This window comes from Lucilia cuprina, chromosome 6 (assembly GCF_022045245.1).
Source record: "Lucilia cuprina isolate Lc7/37 chromosome 6, ASM2204524v1, whole genome shotgun sequence".
In the NCBI taxonomy this organism is placed as follows: domain Eukaryota; kingdom Metazoa; phylum Arthropoda; class Insecta; order Diptera; family Calliphoridae; genus Lucilia; species Lucilia cuprina.
In genome coordinates this window covers 60,920,764-60,940,723 of record NC_060954.1, presented here as the reverse complement: position 1 = coordinate 60,940,723, position 19,960 = coordinate 60,920,764, and the positions used below count along the sequence as shown (strand labels likewise).

General features: G+C 27.5%; 1 protein-coding gene across 1 annotated transcript in view; it reads left to right on the top strand.

The window, feature by feature from the left end:
• The first annotated feature begins 14,239 nt into the window (after positions 1-14,239).
• Positions 14,240-19,960, top strand: part of LOC111681183 (protein apterous) — a 48,266-nt gene continuing 42,545 nt past the window's right edge. Inside the window, 1 exon segment of the mRNA XM_046953824.1 lies at positions 14,240-15,381. The gene's annotated coding sequence lies outside the window, so the exon portion shown is untranslated.

Below are 19,960 nucleotides of genomic sequence, written 5' to 3'. Positions count from 1 at the left end.
TTTATTAGCAAAAACGTTTATAAAAACAATGTTTTTTACCAAAAAGCTTTAATTATTTTCATATAACATAATATTTTTTAGTCAAAAGCTATTTTTTTGGAATTAAAACCACTGGTCAGCATCTTAAAATTTTCGTATTTATTTATATTTATTTTTATTTTTTAAAAATCTAGTTTCAAAAATATAAAACATAAAACTTTTTTTACCAAAAAGCTTTATTTTCATATAAAATTATATATATTTTTTTGTGTATTAAACACTGTGCAACACGTTAAAAATTTCGTATTTATTTAGTAATTTTATTTATTTATTTTTCTTATTCTTCAAAAATCTAGTGGCAAAAATAAACATTTTATGGTTGATGTGAGTGAGTATTAAACAAAATTTTCAGGGTGTGGTTATACGCGTTTTGTTACTATTGCTATATGCTTTCTTTTTTAACGTCTTACCAAGAATAAACCAAAGTCATACAACACAAAAATCCCCCAAAACAACAGCAGCTACAACATCCTACATACATGTAGACAAAACAAATACCAAAATGTGCTACCTAAAGGTAATCCACAACCCGGAAAATAAAAGAAAACAAATCAGAAAAATAACTCTATACCCTTGTATACAAGTTCCAGCCAGCCAAAAACAAAAGAAAACAAAGTTCCCGATATTCAAAAAACAGCTTTTCAAACAAACATTTATTTGAAAAAGAACCAAGTTTGGAGAAGGTTGAAAACAGAAAAAAAACACAAAACAACATTGGAAACATTTTGTACACAACTTGCCAACAAACAAACGAACAAACCATCAACAAAAACAGGCAGCTTTAACTTGAATTGACTTGGTTGGTTGTTTTATAACTTTAAGCTAAATTTTGTTGATTGAGATTTATCAGAAGGCCAAAGCTTTTTGATTCATATACAAATTCTGCTGAGGCCTGCAATTTGTTTTGAGAGTATGTTGTTGTTTAGTTTTCTATAAAATTTCTAAATTTCCCCAACTTCTTAACGGAACTACTTTAAGATTTTACTTTGTTGCTACAGAGAATAGCTTTTACCATATATAAACTACTGTGTTACATTGAGACATTGCAATTGTCATTTTCACCAGCACGACCGATAATAAATACCTGCCAACACCTTTATCACTAACCGTACTTTGCCCAAGGAACTCATCAATTATCCACATAGTTGTTGTTCTTAATATTTATAATGCAAAAAAATTGATTTTTACTATTTATCCATCAAGGATGTTGTGGAAGTTGCGGTAAAACCAAATTATTGACCACAAATGTTTGGTTTTATATATTTCAATACATACATATAATCAGGTTAACCAATAAAGGGCAAATTGCTGTTTTTATTCGAAAAGCTTTAATTGTTTTAAAAACAAAAGCTTAGCAAACGAAATTCAGATGATTGATACATCAGCATCATTAATATATTGGTGATAAACCCATAAAGGAATACTTGTTCAATTCACAATCAATGTCGTATCGTTGTAGCGTTGTAAGTCATAAATTTTTTTCAAATAAAGTTTTTTTTGAAACAAAAACTAATAAATAATAACATATTACGACATACTACGATACAACCATACAATGCCGATTGTGAATTGGACAACTGTATATGTATGTACATATGTTGAGTCCTTATTTGATTCTTACTACCCTCTATTTAATTGCTACATTACCTTTCACACAAAAGTCGATTTATCAGGAGTAAAGATTATATTTAAGACTGTATGGGACTGTAAGAGAATTCTAAACGAATACACTTCCATAGAAATAGGTATCAGACCATTCGGTAGTAATCAGAATTCAAACCGTATGCACTTTCAGTTGTATTGGTGTACCAGACTACGCAACAGTAATCAGTAACATATTAGTAAATGTACTTCCTATTAAGGAAAGGAATCTGGAGGAATTTAACGAATGTAAAACCATGAGAGAGTGATTCCCACTTGGAATTAAGAAGCAGTGGTTGGAACCACAAAGATCTTATGGGTAAACCTAAAAAGAAATAAATGAGAAGCTTACTCAGAAAACTGTTTAATAAACAGATGATAAGTTACGGGCACAACTATTCATTTAGAACAGGATAAGACAGTAAAATTATGAATCCCGTTCTTTGTCATTGCCAGATTTTTGGCAACATGAGAAAGTAATTCTCACTTCGAATAAAGAAACCTAAGAAGAAAAGAATGATGAAACTCCTCATTAAAATGGTTATGGTATGATGGTACATTACGGATACAACTATTCAAGATTTTACGGATTAAGAGCAGAAAATGACAGTCAAATTCTGGAATTTTTTCGAAATTATATCTAAATATCTTTAAAGTGATGTTATTCCAGATATATCATTATTTACGAACACTGGTTGGAAAATTTTAGGGAACTTCCATATCCATAAAGCTCTATTGAAGGTTTGTCTCAATATTTTCCATGTATAGGAGAGCGCAACCGTTCCTAGAACGTTCAAGATATATTTCTTCTCATTTGATATAATATATTTTACATGCTCCTCTTAACCATACCTATACGATAAAACCACGTACATCTTTCTTTTAATAGCACAATGGGGCTCTAATGTTAGGAACTAGATAAAACTGTCCAAATGTATTCTATATTGATATGACGTGAATTCGTTGATATTGGAATACAGGTACTTATATCAACTTCACTTTAGGGGACATTTCATTGGTCCATTCTTTAAAATTTATCACCATTTTAAACTCTTTAAAGTTCAGGGACTCAGGGGAACACATCTAAAAAAAATTCCCGTTTACATATACAACTATACAGATATACTTCTCTATATGTTTTCTTTTACATAGAACTATATATGAACCCAGCAGTTCGGCTGTACAGTCCTAAACTACTAATTTAACTTTTAACTTAGGGTTAACCCAGGTGACTAGCTATTTAACATGTGCTTGTCCTACAAGAAAGTCAATCGTCACCCCATAGACTACGAAGAGACAGACAAAAGGCTTATGTTGATTTATTAAGTGTCGACTCTCTCTGTCTCTTTTTCTTTAAAAAAATCACTTTATCTTCGCCCTCGTTTTCAAAGAGCGCATCCGTAATGAAAAACGAATAAGAGCCAGCCAGGTGGTTAGACTTCAATAGATATCACTATATATTTTTCGGATGTATTGACTCTTTGTCAAACTGCAAGGTATTCATGTATTTATAAACACATACATACATGAGTTAAATATTTGTAAATGTAAGGCTGTGTTCTAAGTGTTTGTGTCTCTGTGTAACTTTTCATAAGTTTATTTTTCAATTCATACGGTTGTTAAACTATTTCATACATCAAATAATATCGTCGTCACATCCAGCCAAACACCACAAGCAGGCAACCAGCCATATCCATCCCATTCATCATCCTAGTTATTTATCTATTATTCTAGTTGTTATTCTCATATGTACATATGAATATGTGCTATTTACGCATATTTATATACATACATATGTATGTATGTATATGTGTATAAACCTTAGAACTTTATTTTATATTTTTTGCCATAAAATGTCTGAAACTCCAATTCACCTCTAAAGTTTTCTTTTTTGTTCATAATTTTTCCCTTTTTCCACTCACCAAAAACAACAAACAGTCTTTTATATATCTTTTGAATTGTAAGTGCAACAACAGAACTACATACATATGTACATCTATACAAACATATACATACATATGTATCTGCTACAGCCAAAGAAAAAGATGAGGACTGAAAAACATACTTATATAAAATGTACGAAAACCTTGTGTTTAACTTGTTAAGTAGTCACTAGTAAAACGTTTTTTTTTATATATATATATATATAAACACCCTACACTTAAAATTTAAGTTTAACACAAAGTTTGTAATGTTGCAATGTCATCAATCCCTTTTACACATCAAATCTGCTTGTATGTAAGTCTAGAGGTATCAGTTATCTGAAAACCACCGATAACTTCGGAATTGTTTATTAAAAATCGTCCTATAGATGTATACATTAAGCTATAATCAGTATATCCAGAAGACTTTTATTTTATTTATACATCAGATTCAAATTGTGAATTTGTAATAACTTCTAAGATACATAAGATTCGTTATAGCCGAGTATAAAATTCTCACTTTTTTTCTCTAATTTTTTTTCCTTTAACATTTTTCAAAAGGACTTAACAAAATGTTTGTGCATTGTACATATATATGTACATAAAATGTACTTACATACATATGTACATTTAAAAATTTTTTTGTTAAACTTTTTTCTTGCTTTTTTCATTTATAAAAGATTTTGTAAGTGTGGATGTGGATGAGAGTCTATGTGTGCTTGAGTGTATTCTTTGTTGAAGCTTTTTTTGTTGCTTCTTCATATATTTTTTTTGCTCTGTGTTCACAAGCGTAAGATGGATAGACAAACACATACTTATTTATGTACATACATATGTACATACTTTACCGTGTACATAAAGCTTAAACACGAAAGAAAGTTTTTGACGAATTTCCGCTAGTTTGGGTCCATTAATACAGAAAGAAAATCCATTTTTTCTAAGAAATAAGTTCAAAATTTAAATTTTTTAGAAAATAGTTCTAAAAAGCTTTTTTCATTGGAAAAAAGTTTAAAAAAGCTTTTTGCATAGAAACAAGTTTAAAAACGCTCCTTTTTATAGAAAAAAGTTCAAAAGAGCTTTTTTAAAAGAATATTTTTCGTACAAAAACAGTTTAAAAGAAATATTTTTATAAAGGCAGTTCAAAGAAGCATATTTATAGAAAATAGTTCAATAAGCTTTTTTCATGGAAAACTAGTTTGCAACAGTTTTTTCTATTAGAAATGTTTAAAAGAGCTTTGTTCATAGAAAAAAGTTTAAAAGAGCTGATTTCATAAAAAATTAGAGCTTATTTTAATAGAAAAGAGTTCTAAACTTATTTTTTTTTTACAAAAAGTTATTCCAAAGTACTTTTGTTATAGAAAAAAGTTCAAAAGAACTTGTTCCTAGAAAACAGTTGAAAATAGATTTCTTTTATAGAAAACAGTTTAAAAGATCATTTTTCATAGAATAAATTAACTAAAAAAAGTATTTTTTTTATAACTGTTTTTACAAAAAGTTGTTCTAAAAATCTTTTTTAAAAAAACCAGTTTAAAAGAGCTTTTTTTTGTAGAAAAAAAGTGTTTTTTTAATGGATAAAGCTTTTTTATGGAAAAAAGTTTAAAAGAGCTTTTTTTTAGAAAAAATTTGAAAAGAATAATTATAATAGAAAAAAGTTAAAAAAATTATTTTTCATAGAAAAAAAATTCAAAATAGCTTTTTGCAAAAAATAAAGTTCAAAGAAAATATTTTTTTTAGAAAAAATCAAAAAAGCTTTTTTCTTTATATAATATAAGTTGAAAATCGTTTTTTTTTCTTACAAAAAAGGTTCATTCAAAAAGAAATAGAAAAAGGTTCAATAATAAGCATTTTTCTTACAAAACATAGTTCAAAATGTTGAAAAGAGCTATTTTTATAGAAACAGTTCAAAAGAGCTTTTTTATTACAAAAAGATTTAAAGAGCTTTTTTTCTTTCAAAAAGAAGTTTAAAAATGTTTTTCATAGAAAAAAGTTAAAAAAAGCGTTTTTCATACAAGGTACAAAAAGGTTTTATTCCTAGAAAGAAGTTCTGTTTCTTCTTTTTCTTAGAAAATGCTTAAAAAGCTTTTTTCTCAGAAAATGCTTAAAAACCTTTTTTTTATAAAATGCTTAAAAAGCTTTTTTCTTAGAAAATGCTTAAAAAGTTTTTTTATTAGAAAATGCTTAAAAAGCTTTTTTCTTAGAAAATGCTTAAAAAGCTTTTTTTTAGAAAATGCTTAAAAAGCTTTTTTTTAGAAAATGCCTAAAAAGCTTTTTTCTTAGAAAATGCTTAAAAAGCTTTTTTCTTAGAAAAGGCTTAAAAAGCTTTTTTCTTAGAAAATGCTTAAAAAGGCTTTTGTATTAGAAAAAAAAACATAAAAAAGACTTTTTTTCTTAGAAAATGGTTAATGGTTTTTTCTTAAATAAAACTCAAACAATTATTTTTCTTAAAGAAAATTTTCAAAAAAGCTTTTTGCTTAGAATAATTTTCAAGAAAAATTAAATCTTATTACCAGTTCTTTAAAAATACTTTTTGTAGGTTTTAAAAGTTAGAACAAACTCTTTACAGTACTAACTTTACACATTTATGTACATATGTATGTATGTGTATGTAAGTATAAACTTCATTTATATCTTTGTAAATATGTTCTCCTTTGTATGCAAACAACCATCTATAAAAATTGTATTCTATGGTATTAATGTGAAAAGTTAAATAGACAGAAAATTGTTTACAATTTCTACAAATTCAACACAAACAGAAAAAAACTAAACATAAAAAAATATTATTCTTTATAAAAAAAAAAATTAAGGAAAAAACAATCCTTAACATTTCTACAGATAAAAACCGTATACACTTCAATTGAAAGCAAAAGAAGAACAAAAAATAATTTCTATATAAAACTCACTCTTAAATTACAAACAGAGTCGTCCGTCATACAACAAGCAGTTGGTTGAGTAGTAGTAGTAGGAAAAAAATGTAATTGTAATAATTATTGAAAAATACATAATTTTGTAACAATTTTCCCAACAAAGTGACAAGGAAATTTCAATGGGTTTTGATTTGTACAATGATGACACAAAAATAAGAGAAGAAAATAAAAACTAAAAATCAATCATTTGTAAACGGAAATACCAACAAAATGAAAAAAATACTGATTTAAGGTGACAATTTAACCAAGTCATATGTGAACCTGTCAACTGGAATGTGATTTTTTTGTGATATAAGTTACTTGTTATGTAGACAGCTACTACTACTATTACTCAAATTATGTATTTAAATCCTAGAGGAATTAAGTAATGTTTAGTAATTTTAACTCGTTTTCTGTTAGGATTATTGAAACCTTTATTAAAGTGAAAAATTTGGTGAATTTTTAAATTATTGTTAAAATTGCTTCATGATAATTTATCGTAACCTTCATGTCATTATATTGAATTGAATATCACAGATTTAAATTTAAAAACAGTTTTCTTTCTAGCAAAAAGTTTAATAAAGAAAATAGTTCTTAAGAGGTTTTTCTTAGAAAATTGAAATTAAAAGCTTTTTTTATAGAAAACTGTACATAAAAGTTTTTAACTTAGAACAAGTTTTTGAAAAGTTCATTAAAATTTCTTTTTCGTAAAGAAAACTTCACAAAAGCTTTTTTTGTAGAAGAGTTTTCATAAACTAATTATTAGAAGAAAGTTGACATTCGTTATTTTTAGAAAATAATTTCATTTAGAAAAAGTTCATGAAAGCTATTAAAAAAATAATAAAATTTATAAATCTTTTTTATTTACAAAAAAGTTCATTAAAGCTTTTTTTCTTAAAAATTTGCAAATGATTTTTTTTTAGAAAAAAGTTCACAAAAACTTTTTCTGAGGAAATAGTTAAGAAAACTTCTTAGAAAAAGTACAAAAAAAGTGTTTTATTTAGAAAAAAGTCTAAATAACAGCGTTTCTTATAAAATAGCACAAAAAGCTTTTTTCTTAGAAAAATGTCTAATTAAGGGGATTTTTAAGAAAATAGTACAAAAAGTTTTTTCTAAGAAAAAACTTAATTTTATTAACAAACAATTTTTATAGAAGACCATAATCTTTCATTTATATTAAACAACTTTTACAAAAGCTTTTCTTAGAAAAAAGTTCACAAATTTTTTTTAGAAAAAAATGTCTAAAACAAATTTTTCTGTGAAAATTACACATTAAAAAATCTTTTTTTCTTTAGAAAACTATTTTTGTTAGAAAAAAATTTCAGAAAAGCTTTTTTCATATAAAAAAGTACAAACAAGCGTTTTTTTTAAATTTTTTAACATAAAAGTTTTTAACACTTCCATAAAGCTCTTTTGTTAGAAAAGTCGTCAAATGCTTTTTTTTCAGGCAAAAGTTCAAAATTTTGTTTTTTTTTTTAATTTAGATCTTTTATAGAAAATCTTTTTTGCATAGAACAAAAGCTTTATAGTTGGAAAAAAGTTTATCAAAGGTTGTTACTTTGCAAAATGTTCAAAAAGCATTTTAGTACCAAAAGTTTAAAACTGATTTTTTACAAAAAATTAAAAAAAATAATTTTCTTATAAAATACTTCTTCATGAAATTAGTCAAAACCTCTTTTTAAGGAAAATTTTTTAAAAAAGCTTAATAGAAAATAGTTTTTAGACGACTTTTTATTAGAAAACAGTTCAAAAAGAAACAAAAACGCATTTGAGTTTAAAAAAGCTTTATAAAAGTTTTTCAATGCTTTTTTCTGAGAAAAAAGTTCAAAAAGCTTTTTCTTTTTCGTTCAAAAAAGTTTTGTTCTTAAAAACAAGATAAATAAAAGCAAAAAAAATATTTTTCTTAGAAAAGGTTAAAAAGTTTGAAAAAGCTTTTTTCAAGAAAAAGTTAAAAAACGTATTTATTAGAAAAAATAAAAAAGCTTTTTAGAACGCATTTTTTCTTAAAAAAAAAGAGTTCAAAAAAGTTCCGCAAACGTAAAAATTATACTTAAATGTTTAATGAAAAACAGGCCAGATTTTTCCTAAGTCCCTAAATAAAAAAGATCTACTTAAAAATAAAGCTTAAAATCTAAATATATAAAGCTACAAAGTTAAATAACAAATTAAATCAATTGCCTTTAAATTATGATAAAATTGTAATGCAAATTACAATTTCCATTTAACACTAAAACAAAACAGACCAAAGAAACGCCAAAATTATACAATGATCTCTACAATGATCAGTAGTCAGTCAGGCCAATAAACACAAATTTTGAATTTACAAATCAGTTAGTCAAAAAAAAATGCATCATTAGAAGTTACAGATGATGATTTTAACGAATTTATGCTGGCCAAAAAGAAGTAGAAAAAAAACAAGAAAACAATATTACAAAATGGTAACTACAAGTTAGGCTTTCATTTATGTATACCAATTTTTTATATTTTTGGTCCATTGTTATTTTTATTTTTTTTTTTTTAGTTTTGTATTGAATTTCCAACAAATCACGATAATCTATTTGCAAAAATGAATTTTTTTTCTTAGAAATTTTTGTTGTATGTTCAATTCCAAAGTGAGTTTTTATTTTCATTTTTACGTTTTTCATATAAAACATACACTGAAATATTGTGTTGCTGTTGTTGTTGTTGTGGTGGCATCATCATGTTGAGGCAGCTAAAGCCACTACCTCAAACTAAACTGCCAATTTTGTTGTCATGAATTGAACATAAAATTTTTCTGCAGCACATAAACACGATCACGATCCACAAATTTCAGCAGCAACATCAATAGCAAGCAGTCAGGAGTTGGCTGCTTGAGATGAATGTTGAAAAGAAAAAATCCAATACAGAAGTTGCAAGAAGATGAAATTCATACATAATGCAACAAAAGAACTGTTTATATAAAAATACTCAACATACAGCACCAAGGAAGACAACACAATTTAATTCGTTCGTTTGTTGGTGATGCAAGTAACCTAACAACAGCAACAACAAAAATATAAACATCAGTAGCAGAAGCAGCAGCACAAGTATCCATTCGAATAGTTAACAATAATCATCATCTACTAACGGGTGCAATAAGATATGTTGCGTTTAACGTAAGGATTCTGTTTGGTACTTTTTGGTTAATAGTACCTGTTGTAAATTTTGCAGAAAAGATAAAAGCATTTTTTAAAAAGAAAATCACTAAAGCTTTTTTATTAGAAAAAGTTAACAAAAGCTACTTTTTAGAAAAAAACATAAAAAAGCTTATTCTTAGGAAAAAGTTCACAAAACCTTTTTTCTTAGGAAAAAGTAATCAAAAGCTTTTTTCTTAGGAAAAAGTAATCAAAAGCTTTTGTATTAGAAAAAAGTTTCAAAAAGCTTTTTTTTATTAAAAAACCTTCACAAAATCTTTTTTCTCAGGAAAACGTAAAGCTTTTGTATTAGAAAAAAGTTCATAAAAGCTTTTTAGAAAAAAAACATCAAAAAAACCTTTTTCTTAAAAAAAGATCGAAAAAACTTTTTTGTTAGGAAAAAGTTTTAAAAAGATTTTTTATTAAATAACGTTCACAAAATCGTTTTTCCTTAGAAAACGTAAAGCTTTTGTATTAGAAAAAAGTTCATGAAAACCTTTTTCTTTTTATAAAGAAATAAGTTAATAAATTCATTTTTCCTCAGAAGTTCACATGAACTTTTTCACAGAAAAAACTTTACAAAAGCTTCTTTTTGTAGAAAAAAGTTATCGGAAGCTTATTATATAAAAAAGTTCAAAAAAGCTCTTTTCTTCGAAAAAAAAACTTTAAAAATGTTTTTTTTTTTTTAAGAACAAGTAACAAAAGCTTTTTTCTTAAGAAAAAGTTAACAAAAGCTTTTTTAAAAAAGATTAACAGAGGCTTTTTGTAGAAAAAGTTTACAAAAGCTTTTTCTTAGAATAACTATATAAAAGTTAATTTTTAGGGAAAAGTTTACAAAAAATTAAAAATGAAATCTACTTTTGGGAAAGTTTACAAAGCCTTTTTTCCCAGCAAAATCTAAAGCTTAAAGTGTTTTTTAATAGAAAAAAATTCAGAATAGTTTTTTTGATAGATAATTGCTCATAAAAGCTTATTTCATAGAAAATAGTTTTTAAAATTTTTTTTATAAGAACAAATTTATCGAAATTTTGAACTTAGAGAAAAGTCTTCTTTATTTTTAAAACTTTACAAACGCTTTTGTATAGAAAAGAGTTCACATAATCTTATAATTAGAAGAAAGTTAACAAAAGTTTTTCTTTTAGAAAAATGTTTTTAGCACTTTTTCTAAGAATTTTATAATATATAAAAGCTTTTTATAAAGAAAATATCAGAAAAAGTTTCAATAAAAAGTATACAAAGTATACAAAGCTTTTAAGTTAAAAGCAGATTTTCTTTAAAAAGTGTTAAAATTAAATGTTGTTTGGTACTATTTATTTCCCCAAATTTCGAAAAGTACTTTCATATTTTCCTAACAATTTACCAGTGATCTTTCATTTTCTCTCCTTAAAAAATGTATCCCTGATAAATGTATGGATGCATGTATGTATGTTTGTATTATTGAATAACAAAAACATTTATGCAATTTTATACGTGAATTTTTTTTATTTAGTTATTTTTCATTTCCATTTTTTCAATTCAGTTTTTTTTTTTAATTTTTTACATAACAAATCTACGTCTGTAACTATCAAGGCTTTTGACTTCGATATAAATTTTTCTTTCTGTGCTGATGTTTTCATATAGATTTTTTTTTTATAATTTTTTTCCACTTTTTTTTTTAAAGTGGATGGTTTGTAGAAGAAAATCGAGTAAAAAAAAGAAGAGATTTGATATGTATGACTCTGTCTGTCGGTATGTCAAATGAAAATGTGAGTAAGTATGGTATACAGCGGCGTTTATATGTATATTGCAGCCGTCAGTCGTCAATACGTATTGAAAAACGTTTTTCAATTTATGTATTTCAATACAAAACGCTGTTGCACGTTCTTCTTGTTGTCGTTGTCGCCGTCAACGTTGCTGTTGTTGGTTGTTATTGCTGTTCGCATTCATTTTTCATTCCTAATGCTGACAATGCGAATTCGATACTCTTTCTACCGATTTGTTTTTTTTTCAGAATTTTTACAAAAAAAAAAAAAATAAAAACTATTATCATCAAATGTTTTTGCTTCTGTTTTAATATGTGTGTATGTCCATCTGTCTGTCGCTCAGTATGTCCTTCTGTCTGACATTTTGTTGTTAAAGTCTTTGGTTGTCGAGTTTTTAAAGTAATTTTGTTGTTATTGCTGCTTTTAAGGTTGTTGTTGTTATTTTTTAGTTATTTTTTAGCTGGGCTTTATTTGTACTTTATGCGTCCTTTGCTGCTTGCAAAACAAATTGAAGCTTTACATTCTAACATCAATCGAAAAGGAAATAAGATTCGCTACAGTAGAAATTTAAATTTGGAATTTTATGAAAATAAGCTGTACGATGAAAAAAAAAGGAAAATTTTCGTCAAAGTTCCCTAAACTTTTTCTTATGAACAAATCTTGTAAAATTATTTCTTACTTTTTTGTAAGAAAAAAACTTTTCTCTTAGATAGAAGCTTTTAGGATTTTTTGTTAGAAAAAGCTTTTTTAACTTCTTTTGAGAGACAAGAATTTTAGAGATTTTTTCTAAGAAAAAGCTTTTTTGAATTTTTTCTAAGATGAAAGCTTTTTGGACCTTATATCTAAAAAAAAGCTTCTCTAAATTTTTCAATGAAAAGATTTAAAAAAAATTAAAAGCTTTTTTTCTTTTTTGATTTTTTTGTAGATAAAGAAGAAAGCTTTTCTAAACTTGTTTTTAATATAAAAAAGGTTTTTTTGAAAAAAAGCTTTCATAATTTTTTATAAAAAAAGCTTTTTTGAAATAAGAAAAAAGCTTTTTTTTAATTTTCTTTAAAAAAGGTCTTTTGTGAAATTTTTCAAGAAAAATTAACTTTTAAACGTTTTTAAATGTTTTCTAACAATAAAAACTTTTTAAATTTAAAAAAAAATATTTAAAAAAAAGCTTTTCTAAACTGTTTTTAAAAATAGCTTTCCTGAATTTTAATAAGAAAAAAGCTTTTTCATTTAAAAAATTTTCTTAAATAAAAAATTTTCTAAAATTTTTATCAGGAAAAATTAACGTTTGAAAGTTTTTAAAAGGATAAACGTTATATAAATTTATTTATGAGAAAAAAGCTTCTTCAAATATTTTCTAAAAAAGCTTTTTAAATTTTTTGTAATAAAAAAACTTTTTAACTTTTTTTTTAAAGAAAACTACTTTTTCAAACTTTTTTTTTAATGAAAGAGAAATTTTTGAAAAAAGCTTTTTTAAAACTTTCTAATCAATTTTAGCAGCTTTTAAAGTCGTTGCAACTGCTACAAAAAGCATAAATAAATTTATAAATCTTTAATATACAATTTTGTTGATGTTTTATTTATTTATTTTGCATGTTTAAGCAGCTTCTCAACGTTTGTATGCTGTATAGCTTCTAGTTTTTCTATTTTCCTTTTATTTTTCTTTTTGTAGTTGTTGTTTGTTTCTCTAAAAATTCGCACAATGCACAACCAACAAGAACGTACGGCATTCCTTTTGATATCAACAACATTTGCCGTCATCTTACGTTTCAAATGGATTTTATGGAACACACTGCTACTACAAACTCATAGTATTTTGGAGCATTTATTTTAGTCAAAGAAGCCACCACAAAGGCAAAAAATAACAACAGCAAAAACAAGAACAACAACAGCAGCAACAAAAACTATGCAAGCACTTTTACTATCGTAAAGTAATGTCAGGAAGCTTTAAGCTGAAACAAAAACAAAAAAAAACATACAAATAGTGGCAGTAACTGCTGACTGCTTTAGCTACTGCTGTTGCGTTCAACGGGCACGAGCACAATTACGTTGCAGCAGTAAAATAACGCAGCTTTTGGGGGGGATGAGAATACACATATTGCACTCATAATAGTTTTTTGTTAAGAAATTGCCATTTTGTTTAGATTTAGAGGAAAATCCAGTAGCTTAAGAATGGATAGGAGTCTAAAAGAACTAGGATAAAGCCCAGAAACTTCAGTGATGACTCTGTAAATGATTTCTGCTTTATACTGCTTTAGACTTTTTGATTTTTTTTTTGATAAAAAGCTAAAAGAAAACTGAATGAAAAAGGAGGCAAAAAAAGCAAGTGTAACAAACCTGTTTTAAAGCTTAAACAAGCGTCAACGCAACGCTAGCGCTAGAGTGCTTTAAGCCAAGTACACAAACAATTACAGACATGGCTAACAATAGAACAACAAACACACACACATACACATCTATATACAAACACTCTTCTAGTTACAATCTCTGTGAATAAAAGCCATAAATTAAATGGTAGCTAAAACCACGCCCAGCTATTTAACATTGTGGTTGTTTTTATTTAAAAGAAAGAAAAATAATCAAAATCTTAAACCGTTATATTAGCAAAGAGAGAAAGAAACAACAATAGTACGAGTACAGCAAACACTAACACTGTTGCACTCTTGTACTAAACTACAGAGAGTAATTTATTTATAAATAAACTATAAAAAACCAAAAGAGTAAAAGAGATGTCTAGTGTTTTGGCTGTTGATGTTGAAGAGAAAGAAATGTAAGTTGTTGAAAACAACCATTAGCTCCCAACACTTCCAACATGAGCGCAGCAACTTAACTGTCAAGCAATTTCATTCACCATCAAACTTGCCTAAAGGTGAGTCGAGTCGTGTCGGTTTATTGTTGTTTTCATTTCATTGTTTTTAGCGCGCGCATGTCTCAACAACAAACAATTTTTGTTTATTTTACGTTCGATACGTTAAAAATTTGTTTCATTCTCTGCCAATTCGATATTTCGTTATTAATGTCGTGTTATTTGCTGTTTTTGTTGTTGGCGTCGTCACGTTACATTGTTGTTATTTAAAACAATTTTTTTTTCTCACCCCTCGTCATCATCATCATCGTGAACATCTCTCACAGTAAACGCGTTTAGAGGTGTTGTGTTCCAAACAAAAAAACCAACAACAACAAAAAAAAGTATCATCAAACAAAATTCAAGAAGAAAAATATGAAATAACAAAAAAAAAATCGTCAGAAACTTTATTACACGCATTGTATATTGACCGACAACCGACAGCAGCGTGTTGGTTGGTAGTCTGCATATTGTACGTTACTGTAACGTGTCAGACGTGTTAAAATCGCTTAGCGGAACATTGGATTAGATATCACACAGACTTAACCGCGGGCAGTTTATTCACCGAGTCACCACTTACTCGCTATTCAATCAAACGTTTGTTGATTGTTTGTTTGTCTGTCTGTCAGTCAGACTCTGCTCTTTGGCAACGTTTTATTGTTGTCGTTCTTTTTTTTTCATCACTACGTTTACGCCCGTCTTTAAAACATCACGTTGATGTCGTTATAACGTCTTCATTATTAATAAATAAAAAAACAACTGTTTTGTTTTAAAAAATTATTTAAAATATAAAAAGAAATTGTGTTATTGAAAAAAAATATAAAAAAAACGGGAAAACGTTTAAATTTATAAAAAAAAACAAAATTTGTTTAAAAAAAATTATCATCTAACGGTTTAAAAAGCCGTTTAATTTAAAAGTGTTTAAAAAAGTGTTATCACAAATAAAAACCACAAAATCTCTTAAAAAAAAAAATTAACCTATAAAGTGTTTAAATAAAAAATTAAAAAAACAACATTAAACTCCACTAAACGAAAATCACAGGATTAATTTTATATTCCAGGATTACCTTAATAAAACCTACGCCCATTAAAAACGGATACGGATATTATTAATTTTCTCCCCAAAGTTTTGCTTAAAAGGTAAAAAAGCCAATAAATTCCTAAAATAAAGTCCTTTTAATAATTTCCAAAAAATTAACAACAATTCCGAAAACATTTTTTCTACAATTTGTTTAAAACAACATTAACCTTAAACCAAGGTCCTCCATTGTATTTAAATTAACTTTGGAAAAGTATAGACCTTTTGATAAGAGGTTATCAGTGAAATTTACGCTTCTATTAGAATTTTTTTTGAAATCTAAATACTAAGTGTTCAGCGCAATAGCAAAATTATTAGGTTATTTAAAAGATTTTTAAAGGAAATACATACATACATATTTTAAAAAATCACTAGACCTATATTAGTGGTTTACCATAGCTTATCAGTTATGTCGAGAAGTAGTATGAAGATAGAAGTTATTTGCAAAGTTGAGTAAATCCACAGCACAAACCCGACATCTTTGTTAGTTAAAGGAGGCAGAAGTTGGCCTGCGTTCTTCACAGTGAAATCTCCATTTCAAAGAGATTTCGATTGCAGTATAACTCTAAATTTAGACTTCAATATTTTGATGGACTCATTTCACTATTATAGAAAGATAACGTGATTGCCTATAGCCCGTCGCCTTTGAAAAGGCGGATTTCTCTAATAAAAACTTTTAGATATTGATTTTATGTCACAAAAGGATCTTAGGATAGAAACTGAATCATTCCGATGATTTGAGTATGTTTGAATCTCTCTGATAATTTGGGCTTGATATGAAATTCCCTTCTTAAAGAGATCTCGATTAGCTCCGGATTTAGACAGTCAAATGTTTTTGCCATTCATTCATTTAGAAAGATAACATTATTGCCTAAAACTCGTCGCCTTTGATAGAGTAGATTTTCCGAACAAAAACTTTCAGATATTGTCCTTATGTCACGGAAATGTCTTAAAATCAAATGTTTTGAACATGATACGAAATTTCCTTTTCAAAGAGATCTCGATTGAAATTTAGCTCTGGATTTAGACCGTCAAAAGTCATGACCTTGACATACACTATTATAAAAAGATAACTTCATAGCCTATAACCCGTCGCCTTTGATATTGCAGATTTCCCCTAAAAAAACTTTCAGTTAGAAATGTCTTAGAATATAAACTAAATCTCTCTGATGATTTAACCATTATTAGAAAACATCGAGTCTCAAAGTTTGAAAAACTACATTTTGATCCCATAGGTCTATGGATTGAGGGTTTTTGATGGTTATTAGTTCGAGAAAAGTTTACATTACCTTTTTTTTAGAAAAGTTCGAGAAAAGTTTACATTACCTTTCTTTAAATTTCAAATCTTTTAAAAAACTTTGCTTTTAAATTATTATCAATTTGCCAAATGTCTAAATATTCAGCTGTCAGCAAATCTTTTGCTATTAGGATCCAATAGATTTGTCTAAACCTTTGACATTTAATTATAAGCTTTTCAAAATATACCTTCAAACCGTAGCTTTCGACAACCGAACAAAAACTTTGTGACGTTGGCATTTTAAATCGGAATTTGGCGTTACGAAATCTTTAACATTTCCGATTTTTGCTTTCCATACTTTTTGAGTTTGATCCAATTGGATTTGCAAATTATATGAATGTTAAACTACCATAAAACCTCTTGCTATTAGGATCCAATCGATATTTTGTATTTGTTCAAGTTGGATTCGCTAAATGTGTAACTGTAAAACTGTCATCGATTCTTCTGTTTTTAGGATCCAATTGATATTTTGAATTTGCTTAAATTGAATTCACTAAACTCATCAAAACTTTTTTAAGGATCCAAGTGATATTATGTCTAGAGGTAGTAGTTTTCTATTGACTTACTGCTTAATCTGGTTGTATCAATCAGTATGAATCAAATTTCCCGTCTCCAATGTCAGCAGGTTCTTGGTTAGTTTTGAAACTAACTTACCAAGAACCTGTATATGTTACATCAGATTGGACCTATTGAGTCCAGAGTGGTGTGAATCAAACCTATGAAAAAATAGAACGATATCAACTAACTTACGTACAGACCTTTAACATCAATAACTAACTCAAAAAAGTGAGCGTTCAAATCTTTTAGAGGGACCGAATGTTGAAGGAACTCGACAGCCTCATTTTACGTTGGTATTTTTCAACCTCTGGATGAGCATTGCAACGCTCATAAGCACCTTATTGTGTATCGTACACACCGCACATAGATGTTCTGGTCTAGTATACGTGCACTTTGCTAAAGACTTTTAGAGGGATCATGAAGAACTCGATTATTTCCGAGGAGTTTAAGGAGAAAGTTTTTTTAGAAAGTTTTCGAGATATAGTAAAATTTGCTGGTCATCGATTCTTGCATGGCCCTTCTTGAGATAATGTTAAACTGGAAGTGTAATAATTTAAATGTGTTTTATGTGGCTTTAAAGTTTGTGAGATATAGTGGACTGATTCATGTTTTAAGCACTATATTCTTTAAATGAATAGTTGTAAATCCCTATTGACATCTATGAAACTTTAAGTGACTGAGATTTTAATTTTTGCGGAGCAATGTTATCATTAGACAGCTGTTTTACTAGTGATTGCGATCTAGGAAAAAAGGAATAAATGTCCTTCGCTAAAGTAATGATAGAACTACACTTTTTTCAAAACATCTCTTGCACAAGAGCAATTGCCTTGAATTTTTTTGTATTTGACACTTTTATTGATCTTTTGATCTAAAGGTCTACGACTATCTTGTAAATTTCACCTTAATAATTGTCGTACTTTTCAGAACGGGATATTCAAAGTGCTGGCTTTAGTTTGATTCGAGAACATAAGTCTAGTTTGCTTATATGATGAAATTTTTTTGAAAAATTTTGAAAATTGTCTTTCTTAGTAACGAAATGTTATTCTTTCAAGAAGTTTATTTCGATTAAATGAGATTATGTAAAGAACTTGATATTAATTTCAATTCAATCTTTTTTTCAAAACAACATTATCTTTAGCAGGATTGCATAATAAATATATACTCCATGCCCGCCTACATTTCTTATTGTAAATTTATGACATTGTCTGTAAAAATTCATAAATAATTTTTATTTTTTTTTTTCTATATTTTAAAATGTAACATGAATGAAGACGTTTTTCCTGTGACTACCTGACATCACATCAAAACAACTAAATTGTTTTTTTTTTCATTTTTTTTTTAACTAAGAAAATTAAACGTTTTAGATCATCATCTTTATTAACAAGAAAGAAGAATAGTTAATAGTATAGTATTTAAGTAGTATTAGCAGAAATTGCTGTTGACTTTTAAAGTAGTAGTAGTTGTTGTCATAGTAGTTTAGTGGTATTAACTATTATCTCTAACATTATATCTGTAAAATTTTATTTATTTTTATTATCGCTTTACATTTGACAAAAAAAAAAAACTGCCCGTTTTAAACTGTTACTCATTCGTACATATACACAGACACAATTGTTTTATTAGCAATAACACTCTGGGAAGTTTGTTTAAGGGCAAATTTAATGTAGTTGATTTTTAAACAATAATATATTGGAAAATCTTTCAAAATTTTCATCTACCTCTCTATTCGCCGGTGTATGTTCAAAAGCCTCTAGCGGTAGGTTTTGGTATTGAGATCTCATAGATCTTTTGGTACATTACGATTGCTCAATTTTACTCGTTCAAGAGTTTGTAGTTTGTTAATCGGCAAAAAAATTTTGAGGCGAATTCTTAAGTCCTGGAAGTACATCGAAAACATTGTTCTTTTCTTATGCATATCAAATGAAAGGTTTCTTAAAAGATTTCCATTTTGTCGTTGTCGTCCATATAGAGAACAAATCATCCGAGATATATCCATTTTAAATAGTTGTAGAAAGAATATGTGATAGAATGATCTATGTTTTGGATCACCAAGATGACTTTTGATTTTGACAAACATACCGACGGACATCCCTAAATCTACTTATTCCTGTTGTTCTAAAGTAAAACAAAGGTGCGTTTCAGTAATCGTTTATATTTATGGTTGGTAGCTTGTGGTCGCTTGTGAGAACGCCATTTAAACTGTACAGTTATTCCGGTCAGAGCTGAACTTCATATAACTCTAAATTTAGTCTCATATATTTTTACTAATATACATAAGAAGTCAGGCGTGGATCCAAGGGGTAGGAAAAAGGAAAATTTAGCCCCCCACCAAAACCAAAAATCCAAAACGTTTGAGCTGGATCCTCTCCTGTATGTAGCAAATAGGCTTAATACATTAACATTATAGAAAGACAAACTGTTTCCACTTTACCAAGGTGAAAGGTATCGGCAAAGAGCTCTTTAACTTTTGCTTAAACTTATAAAATCGGAGCCATTAACAGCAATCGATGCAAAGTTTCAGTAATAAACAATAACTAATATATTGACGATTAGTTTTACTCTCATTTACTTTTTCCAATACAAAACTGCTGTTCTAAAAGGAATGATTTTTCCTTAAAAAACATCTGGACGTTATTTTTGTAACACATTGCAAAGGTAGTCGCCACTTGAAACTGACCATTAATTTTTTAGATTAAACCGCTAATTTTCTCCGTTAGGACCTCAAGACTGGTTGCCATTTAGGTGGAATCACCAATTCCACCTCCCTACAATAGGATAAATAACGT